Source organism: Corvus cornix, chromosome 2 (genome assembly GCF_000738735.6).
Source record: "Corvus cornix cornix isolate S_Up_H32 chromosome 2, ASM73873v5, whole genome shotgun sequence".
In the NCBI taxonomy this organism is placed as follows: domain Eukaryota; kingdom Metazoa; phylum Chordata; class Aves; order Passeriformes; family Corvidae; genus Corvus; species Corvus cornix.
Window position 1 is genome coordinate 119,732,861 of NC_046333.1, and position 9,442 is coordinate 119,742,302.

The window sequence follows — 9,442 nt, forward strand, 5'->3', positions numbered from 1 at the left end:
ATAATGATACTCACCATTTTCAAAGAGCAATTAATGAATAATGAAAAGTGCCAGCTAGTCTGGCACTGTATTACATTACTGGCTCTGTATCATTGTAACCACAGCCCTGTGTGATGGATGTAGCTGGTAACTGCTCTAAAATATAATTCTGATAAAGAAACAGACCAAGAAAACACTAGCTAAATGTAAAAGTGAGACTCAACCAGCTTCTAACCACACCTGGAAGAACTTCATTGGGGTTAGAAATTTGTAGAATCAGTTCCACCTGATTTTTTTAACCCTTTGTGAACTCCATTTAATTACTGAGATTTTATGTGTGTGTTTGAACAGTCATTCTCTGAGAAATATTTTAGCTTTAAAAACTTAAAAATCTATTCTGCTTTATTTTAGAAACATCTCGATATCTCTCAATTTGATTTGATCACCTTATAAACAAAATGTCAGGCATTTGTTTTATAAGCCGATTTATTAAGAAGGCTACTCTGACCCACCGAAACAATTTACTTCAATCTCCTGCCATCTAGCGTCAGAAGTAACACATTTGCACTTCCTACAGCGGATGTGAGCTCTGGCAACTTTAAATTGTACATTCCAAAAACTACAAAATATCTCGGAGTCATTTTTTGTCAGTGTTTAGCATGCTAGCATGATAAAAATACGTGTATGTTTATATACACATATATTTGCATATATGACAAAATATCTTTTCTCTATTTATTGATTCCAAATTATGCACTAAACCCATGCTTTCAGTCTTTGGGATCTGTTTGGCATTGAAACAAGATGCAGGTTTGTGCCTGAGGAAAGCATAGTTTAAGAAAATCCTATATGGTCAATAAAGTAAGCATGCATATTTTTGTTTGTATTTTGGAGGTTGATATGAAATACATTAACCAGTGCTCAGTTAAATGTATTTTGCCAGCTTCTTCACTGATTTGGTGGTGTCTTGAGACATTCTGTTGTTGCAGCAGCTTGGATGAAGGTTTTGGACAACCACATCAGCTCCTAGCAGACTGACTTCCTCACTGAAAGACTAGCCTGCCAGAAAGAAAGGGAGGCAGGCAGGAAATTCCTGAGGCACTTCACTGTGGCCAGTGCTTCCTTTAATGTGAAGTGCATCCTGTTAGAATTTCCCATCCCTCATTGTATTCAGTCACTCTAATTGCCCATTAGTTCTCAGGTCTTCTAGTAATCTATGACTACATCTCTCTCTTTCTCTTTTTCCTCACTCTTTGCAGTGACTGAATCCTTTGCAGATTCCTTTCAAGTTCCTCTCTCTTTTATCCTAGCTGGCTTTCTAATTGCCTCCTGAACTCTCACCTCCAGGTGATTACATTCCATGCAACATAGCAGTTTCTTATTTCTTTTATTTCTTAAACAATTAGCTGGATGCTTTTTATGTTAGCATTTAATATAACAGTGTAACATACTGACATTAATTAATATGAATACAATTTAATATAATAGGCTTTAAACACATTGTTAAGTGCAGATATTTTTTCAGGTATGCACCCACACCTTACTTGGCATTATAAATGAAACCAGAGAAGATACCTGAGATTAGGAAAAAGATTTGTCAGTGTACCCAAGAACACTGGTAAAATTGCTCAAACCACCCTTTGATCTTAGCAAATAAAGGTTAGCACTTACTGCTTTCAAAATGCCGTATCTTAGTGTCCAATGTCTCAGTGATAAATGGCAATTCAGCTGTCTTACTCCTTTTCTTGGAGAGGAGGGGTTTTTTGTTCAATTTAAGGCTCCATCTAGATCTATTAATGTCTGTTCAAGGAAGTTACTAACTGGGAGTGTGTGTGTGGGGTGTTCAACATAAGACTTTGTAATGGAGAGCAATTTGGAGAAAACAATGTAGGAATGATAATGTTTTCCACTCTTTTCCTCACCCAGCCTTCTTTATTTTAACATTTGTTGATACAGTTGCTAGTGTAATGGGTATTCCTTGTGTCTGGGACCATTTGTGCAAATGTAAGTACAGTAAAGCGAGTAAGATGGAACACTGATGAATTGTATAAGGAAATAGGTTATATTAAGAAACTTGTTGGGAAAAAAGTCATCCATGGAGCCATCTGAATTATCCCCATTATAATTGTGTGTAAAGTTATTGTCTTGTTACCATCTTGTTTTCAAACCTTGTGTTTTCAAAACTCCCTATTCTGACTGCCAGCTCTGGGAGTTAGATTTGAGCCAGAGTGTGACTATTACCTGAAACAGTTGATTTAAATTACTGGTAGTACTTCTATGCAGCACTAAAATCTCTGTAGTATGATCATTGTAGTAGTATCTGTGATAACATGTTCATACCCCTCAGTAAAGAAACTGATTAATGACATGAAGTTTGGCAGCAAAAAAATTAATGTCCTGAGTAAGAGCATACAGATCAATCCCCCTTCTCTTAAGAGTATTGCGTAGGATCATGAGAAAGGGTTGGGAGGGATTGCAGGAGGTTCGTAACCCAACCTTCTGCTCAAAAGAGGCATACATATGAGGTGAGACCAGGGCTTTATTCAGTCACATCTTGAAAATCTTTAAGAACAGGTATTGTGCTTCCTCTCTGGGCAACCTCTTTCACTGTCACTGTTCCAACAGTGAGAAAGATTTAATTCATATGTTTGAACTTCTCTTGTGTCCATCTATCTGTTGTTTCTTTCATTCCCACCATCCACTCCTATATTAGTCTGTCTCTGTCTTTTCAGTGATCTCCTCATAGTTACTGGCAGGGGATTATTCAATCTCCTCCAAATCTGTCCTTCTCCAGACTGAAGGCCTAGATTTCTCAGTCTCTTCTCATAGGAGTGCTCCAGCCCTTCAGCATTGTGCTGGCTCTTCACTGGATGTGCACTGGTTTAATTATTGCATTATCTGTATCAGGGCCCTAAAAAATGGACACCGTATTCTAGACCTCGTATAGCAAATGCCAAGGGGAATAATGACTGCCCTCAATCTACTAGCTACATGCCTGTTAACATAGTCCAGGATGCTCCTTCCTTGTGTACTTACTAAACTTTGGATTGACAGTCCTTTCAAGTTTGTTGCCACTGTTTCATTCTTATTTTAAGTCAGAGAGACTGAGGTCGAAACATGAAATAATATTGACCTGAAGAATTTTAATTTTGGGGCAAGGTGACCTGGCATAATGGTGAGACAAACTCCCACAAAGTTTTGACAGACTCCCATTGACACAGTATTATGGCACTGATGAGCTCCTCTAACCCTAGATATTTGGAAAATAACATATAGTTTACTTCCCTTAAAAATTTATCTCCCTTTTAACTTTGCAGGTTTATACCTACAAACAGGTACACATCTATATTAAGACTACATTGTAACACTTATTCCAGTCTGCAAGACTCTTGTGATGAGTAGGCACATGTCAATGTGCTTTTGTGTCAAGGAGGCTTTGTGGGAAGGAAATTACAGAATTAATAGAGTCACGAATCTTCCCAACACTTGTGATGGAAGGAACGTATAACAGGCAAAGATCCTCAAATTATTCCTTCCCCTTCAGCAAGAGGAAATTGGAAGAAGTTTCTGTCTAGACTAAGCCACAGCATCCTTTCCAGACTGCCGTTGGACAATGTATTTCACATTCATCACATTTCTCAAGACTGTCTGAAGACTGACTAGGAGCAGCACTGTAGAAAAAAACAACATCACTGCTGAGTGGTATTTCTAGCCTGTGACTCTTTAAATTGCTCTTTATTCTCCACTTGCCACACAGATTTTCTTTGAACTGAGATGCAAAATGGATAAACATTTGTGTTCAAACTAAACTTCAAAATCACAGAGTCCATTGAAAATGGAGGTAGGATGAGCTCTCCCTTAGTACATTCCCTCAGTCTGGCAGCAGGCAGACTGATACCTTTTACATGTTCTGCCCAACTTTACTCAAACTAAAACTTGCAGTGCCCTATTAGTTATGTAAATAATGTCTGAAATTCAGGAACAGGATACACCTCTTGGATTCCATGGAAAAGGCATAGTGAGCTTTTGACAAGGCACCACGGAATCTTTGATTAATTTCCAAGCACATGCAGATAAACCTATTTCCATTAAACTAAAATGATGGCAAAGGAGAATAGTTAGCACCTTATTTAGCCTGTTTATAAATAAGTCCTTGGTTAATTTTAAGAACACTTATTGCAATTCTATATATATACACACAATTTATTTGCTACAGTCACATTTTAGCACATGAGAAATAAGTTGGTAAAAAGCTTTTCTGGAACTGCAATAATTGTCAGTGGCAAGCATTCTTTATTCAAGAGTATTTAGAAGTCCTGTGACACTTCAAGGAAAATCCTCAAAACCAAAAGAAACAAAATATCAAAATTACTTTGGAGACCACATTGTCAGCTGCTGTAGGAACCTAAGATAATGTGCTGAGGTGGGAGCAGCATGATGCTGCTTTTATACCTGTTGGGGTTTTAGGAGCTCTCCTGGTTTGGTTTTTTTTTTTCTGTTAAAGGAATTTTCCCCATATGGGACAAATTGCTGGGTATTTAAGAAAAACAAAGACCTAGCCACTGAGGGTGGGGTGCACCAGGCTACTCTTTTGTTTCACCTGGGTGTGCGGTCAGTCGGTCCCTGGCGTTTGGACGGAGAGGGAGGCTGGTCTCTTTGGCTGCTTTTCCTTCTGCCAGAGAAACCCTGGGATCCCAAGCCCGCCTTCCCTGCTGCGCTCAGAGCTAGGCCGTGGCCGCCCTGCCCCTGCCGTTGCTTCGAGCCTTCACTGTGTTGTAGCTCTGCTCACCCTGCCTGCCCAGACCTCCGGGGCGTTCCCACCACAGCGTCCAGAGTTTGGATACATCTCGTCTGCCACCCGGGATTTGTGCTCGTCCCTGCTGTTCCAGCCTGCTGTTCCCGAGAGTCCGGCCGGACACCGGGATCGGCTGCCCAGGGGTTTGTGAAGCCTTTGTCCCATCCCTTCCCGGGATCCCGGGGCACCGGTGCCGCGTGCTCCCCGAGCTCGCTCCGGAGCGCCCCCTGCAGCCGCGGGGGAACCATCGCCCCTGCCCTGCTCACCGGGAGCCGCCAGCGCCCCTGCCGGCTGCGAGCGGAACTGCACCCGAGGGGAAAGGGCCCGACAGCCGAGAAGGCTGGGACTGGGTTTGTGATTGTTTGCTGTTACTGCCAGAGTTATTGCTGTTTGTTTGACTGGTTATACACATATAGATATATAATAGTAAAGGAGGGTTATTCCTATTTCCCACATCTTTGCCTAAAAGCCCCTTGATTTCAAAATTATAATAACTCGGAGGGAAGGGGGGTCGCATCTGCCATTCCAAGGGAGGCTTCTGCCTTCCTTAGCAGACACCTGTCTTTCAAACCAAGACAATACCTCATGGATATCTGTCAAATTAATTTTTTTTTCTTCTTAAAAAGCTTTGCTAAAGAATGGTTGCATTAATCCCTGTATCTTTGGTTTATCTTTTTAGGGGAAACATCATTTATTTTAACTAGATAGGCTCTAAACAGGCTATTTGGATTACCTGAGTAAGACTTCTACAGGAACCATGGTCCTTGAAATTCTAACTTAAGAAATATCAGTGATATTTGAACAGGACCTACCAGATATTTTTGAAATGGCATAGAGTTTCTCAGAATCACTTTAGTCTGTATAATTGGTTCCTATTTTTTTTTCGGAAGAAATGGCTCTAGCACTGAAGTTAAGGGGTTTGCACAGAAATGTAATAGCAGAGAAAGTAGAATTGATAGAGATTCTTCAGGGGTCACTAATGTGTTGACTTCTTTATAATCTTATCTTCTTTGATGGAAAGTGAAGGAGCGGGTTTCAGCTTTGAACATGATGAAAAGTCAGTTTGCTAAGCTGTTTAATCAGTTCAAAGGATCTGACAAAGAGAACAAGGTAACAAACAGGCAGATGTTATCACATGGTGAAAGCTTGTCAGAAAGAAAAAAATTAGCAATCAGTGTATAAGAGACCTTAGGAATCCACTTACTGCCTGAATAGTGGAAGTAGGAACCCAGATAGGGAAAAGTTGTCAAAGGTGTGCCATTTGCTTTACATTCTGGTATGACTGCGGAGAACACTGCAACGGCATTAGAGATTTCCATTCCCCTGTTGCTAGACAGTTGTCTAGGAAGTTTAGATTAAATGCATGGAATATTATCAGATAGGATTTTTAACTTGATTTAAAATCACTTGTGGTGATTAAAATAAGAGAAAAATCCCCGAGGCTGCTTCTAATGAATTATAACCCAAATTTAGATGAAGATCAGGATCACGTCATAAATTAAACTTTAAATTAAAGGAACCAACTACAGTCGTTTCTCATTCTGTATTGATGGGCTGTCATTACAGCTGCTTGACAACTGCAGTATATCTTATCTCTGATATACATGGGAAAAACTCTAAGCAGTGTGGAAATATTTAAAGGGAATCCCGTGAATGTAGGTATTCTTGCAAATACCTCTGCTATTATCATAAAATCACTCAGTCCACATCTAAAAATTCTTATATTCCACGGAGAACTAATACATGATGTACACATATGTATGCAATAAGAGCTATTTCGATTCTCTATCAAATCAAGTTCCTTCATGGGATGCATTTAAGGTGCCTTAGGATGTGTGTGCATGGTTTGGAGCACCAGGATTTGCTAGCATGCCATTTAGGCTTGTATGGGGCAACTCCTGTGGATAATAAATGTGGGATCAGGATCTGGTCTGCTATAATTTATCCAACAATTAACCAGATTACTGTAAATATTTCCATCCAGTTTTGTCACTTATCTATCAGAAGAGCCTGTGTTACAAAATTATATATATATAAGTATACACATTTTGTGTACTGTAAGCTGCTTAATTCTTTACCTATAGGCACTTGCAGTAGAAAAATACAGTTTTATAATATTAAAAAAATACTGTAAGGTTTGGGGAATGTATCTCAGGTATTTACCATAACCAAAACATTATTAATAATATATGCACCCAATCATGAAATGGCCACCGAGAGGTTTAAAAAACACATTTCACTTTAGTAGGGTAAAGCATTTTATTAATAAGTTTTTATGGACCATACAGTCTCTTTACCATCATGATATCAAACCGATAATTTCTAAATTACTTTCCTTCTCAAAACATATGGGAATTTCCATGCTATGATCATGAATAAGTCTAAGAATATTAATTCTATTGGTAGTATTTTGTTATACTACTTGAGTCAAAATATGGTAATGACTAAGCTATTGCAATTTAATAGGAGGTTTAATGTGGCTGTGACAGAGCGGAACAGTGTAAACCAGTAAGCTGCTACAAAGCAAAGGTAGCTGGGAATGAGTTCTGCAATAGAGGATCCCACCAGTGCCTACAGTATAACTGTAGGATTAGTGGATGCAGACAGGCAGTGCTTTTCCTTCCTCCTTTCCTTTGCTCCCCATGCAAAATTTAAATTTATCTAGTTATATACTTCATATGCCCAGAACCAGACATCTGACCTTTTATATTTTTTTAAATATGTTAATCACATCAAAATAGGTGTTATCTTTTTCTCCAGCTCTTGTTGTTGCATTTCTCTGCAGATGTGTTGAGCTATCAGGCTGATAAGGCAGCTGTTGTCAGGTAGGCCTGGGAAATTTAACAAAATCACAGAGGAAGTCAAAGAGACATCATACTCTGAGGTACATCCAATAAAAAATAACAACTTTCCTTACAAGTCTCTGCTATAAGCAATTTGACACTGTTTTTCATTGAGAATTAAATGCATATTTAAGGAATATTTTTGTGCATTCAAAAATAAAGTAAAAACCAAACAAAAACATGCCACAAGCTCCTGTTCTTCTTACTCTACATAGTGCCTCATAAAGGGTCTTTTACATTCTGTAAACTTAAGCCTCACAAAACTAATAACCCTGGGCTTCCTGTGGGACTTTTCTAGAGGGAGATGCAGGGTGACTGAAGTTGGTTTATGTTTCTGTGCCCAAGAAAACTTTCTTTCACTGCTGAAAAATGAGGGAGCTTGGAGAGCACAGTCTTCACAGGATAATTTTAGGTTTTAGGCAATCCCTTTGGATTCTTACTGCAGTTTGCAAATTTTAATTACATTATGAAATAATTTACATACTGATCATCTTGCTAGGAATAGATCCCCAAGCTGTCTTTAAAAAGATGCTAATATAGATGCGAATAACTACCATATCCAGGCTGGATAGATAGTGACCAGCAATTGCCATCTATGTGCTGTTTGGATAACTATGTGAAATGTGGTGGTGATTTTGGTTCAGTCAGCCTGAACCAAGGCCTGAACAGAGCTGCCAGCATTGCAAGCCTTTTCCACCAGGGAAACTTCTGACTAAACTGGGTTTAAATGAAGCTCACTGCTGGGAGAGGTCACTGGAGGCCACGGCTGATGGATCTTGATAAGATACTGTTGGGAGGTTGGTGTCAGTTCTGCTCAAGCTGAACTCTTTTGTGATTTTACAAAAGAATACAGTCACACCAGGGCTGTCATTCCCACAATTTTGTGCAGCTCTAACTTGACTAAAGATGAAGAGAGAGAAAAAAAATCCTACAGATTTCTGACAGAGTGTCAATGCTCTTGTTTCATAACCATATGGGAACAAGGTGACTTGTCACAAGGGAGGCTTCTGGCAATGTAGCCAAATCATTGACCTTGTAGACCTGAGTGCCTGGAGTGTACAGTAGAAGGTGGGGTATGTATTAAAGTGCAATGATTTTTGTAACAAATATTTATTTGTTTTGGGTAAAGTCCTATTTTTAACTCACACTGTGTGCTGAGTCACTGGTATCTCTGGTTGTATAGGATCTAAATCACCACAGAATATGTGCAAAATGTACATCATGCTGTTTTTTAATTTGAATTTCTTTATCTCACTAGGTTTTACTTGTGTGCCCTGCTCAAAATATTAAAAGAACATAAATATTTGCTATGACTTTTTTCTCTTTTAACTGAAGCTGAACTACAAAGCCAAATTTTACATAATTTCTTTGCTGCTTCTCCTCTCCCCCTAGTTTTGCCAAGATTTATAAAAAAATTATCAACACTAGGAAGAAATGTAAAGTATTAGCTGTCTTGTACTCAGCACCTCAACCATTCTGTGATTTGGTGATACACATCTGTGGCAGCTGTCTTTTGCAGTAGTCTTTGTGGGCGCAGACCAGCATGACTGAATTTGGTTTGGACGAATAACATGTAACATGGCTGGGCAAAGCTGGGGACAAAGGCTACTTCACAGCTAAGCTGTAGCAGCTGGCAGGGAGGCATGGGCTTCTCTTGGGCCAAGAGACAATGGAGGTGTTGGCCTGGGTCTGGGGAGGCCTGGCTCCAGTTCTGGACTCCAGAGAAATAGAGAGAGACATGGATGTACTGGAGAGAGTACAGTGAAGGGCCACAAAGATGACGAAGGGACTGCAGCATCTCTCCTGTGAGGACAGGTTGGGAGAG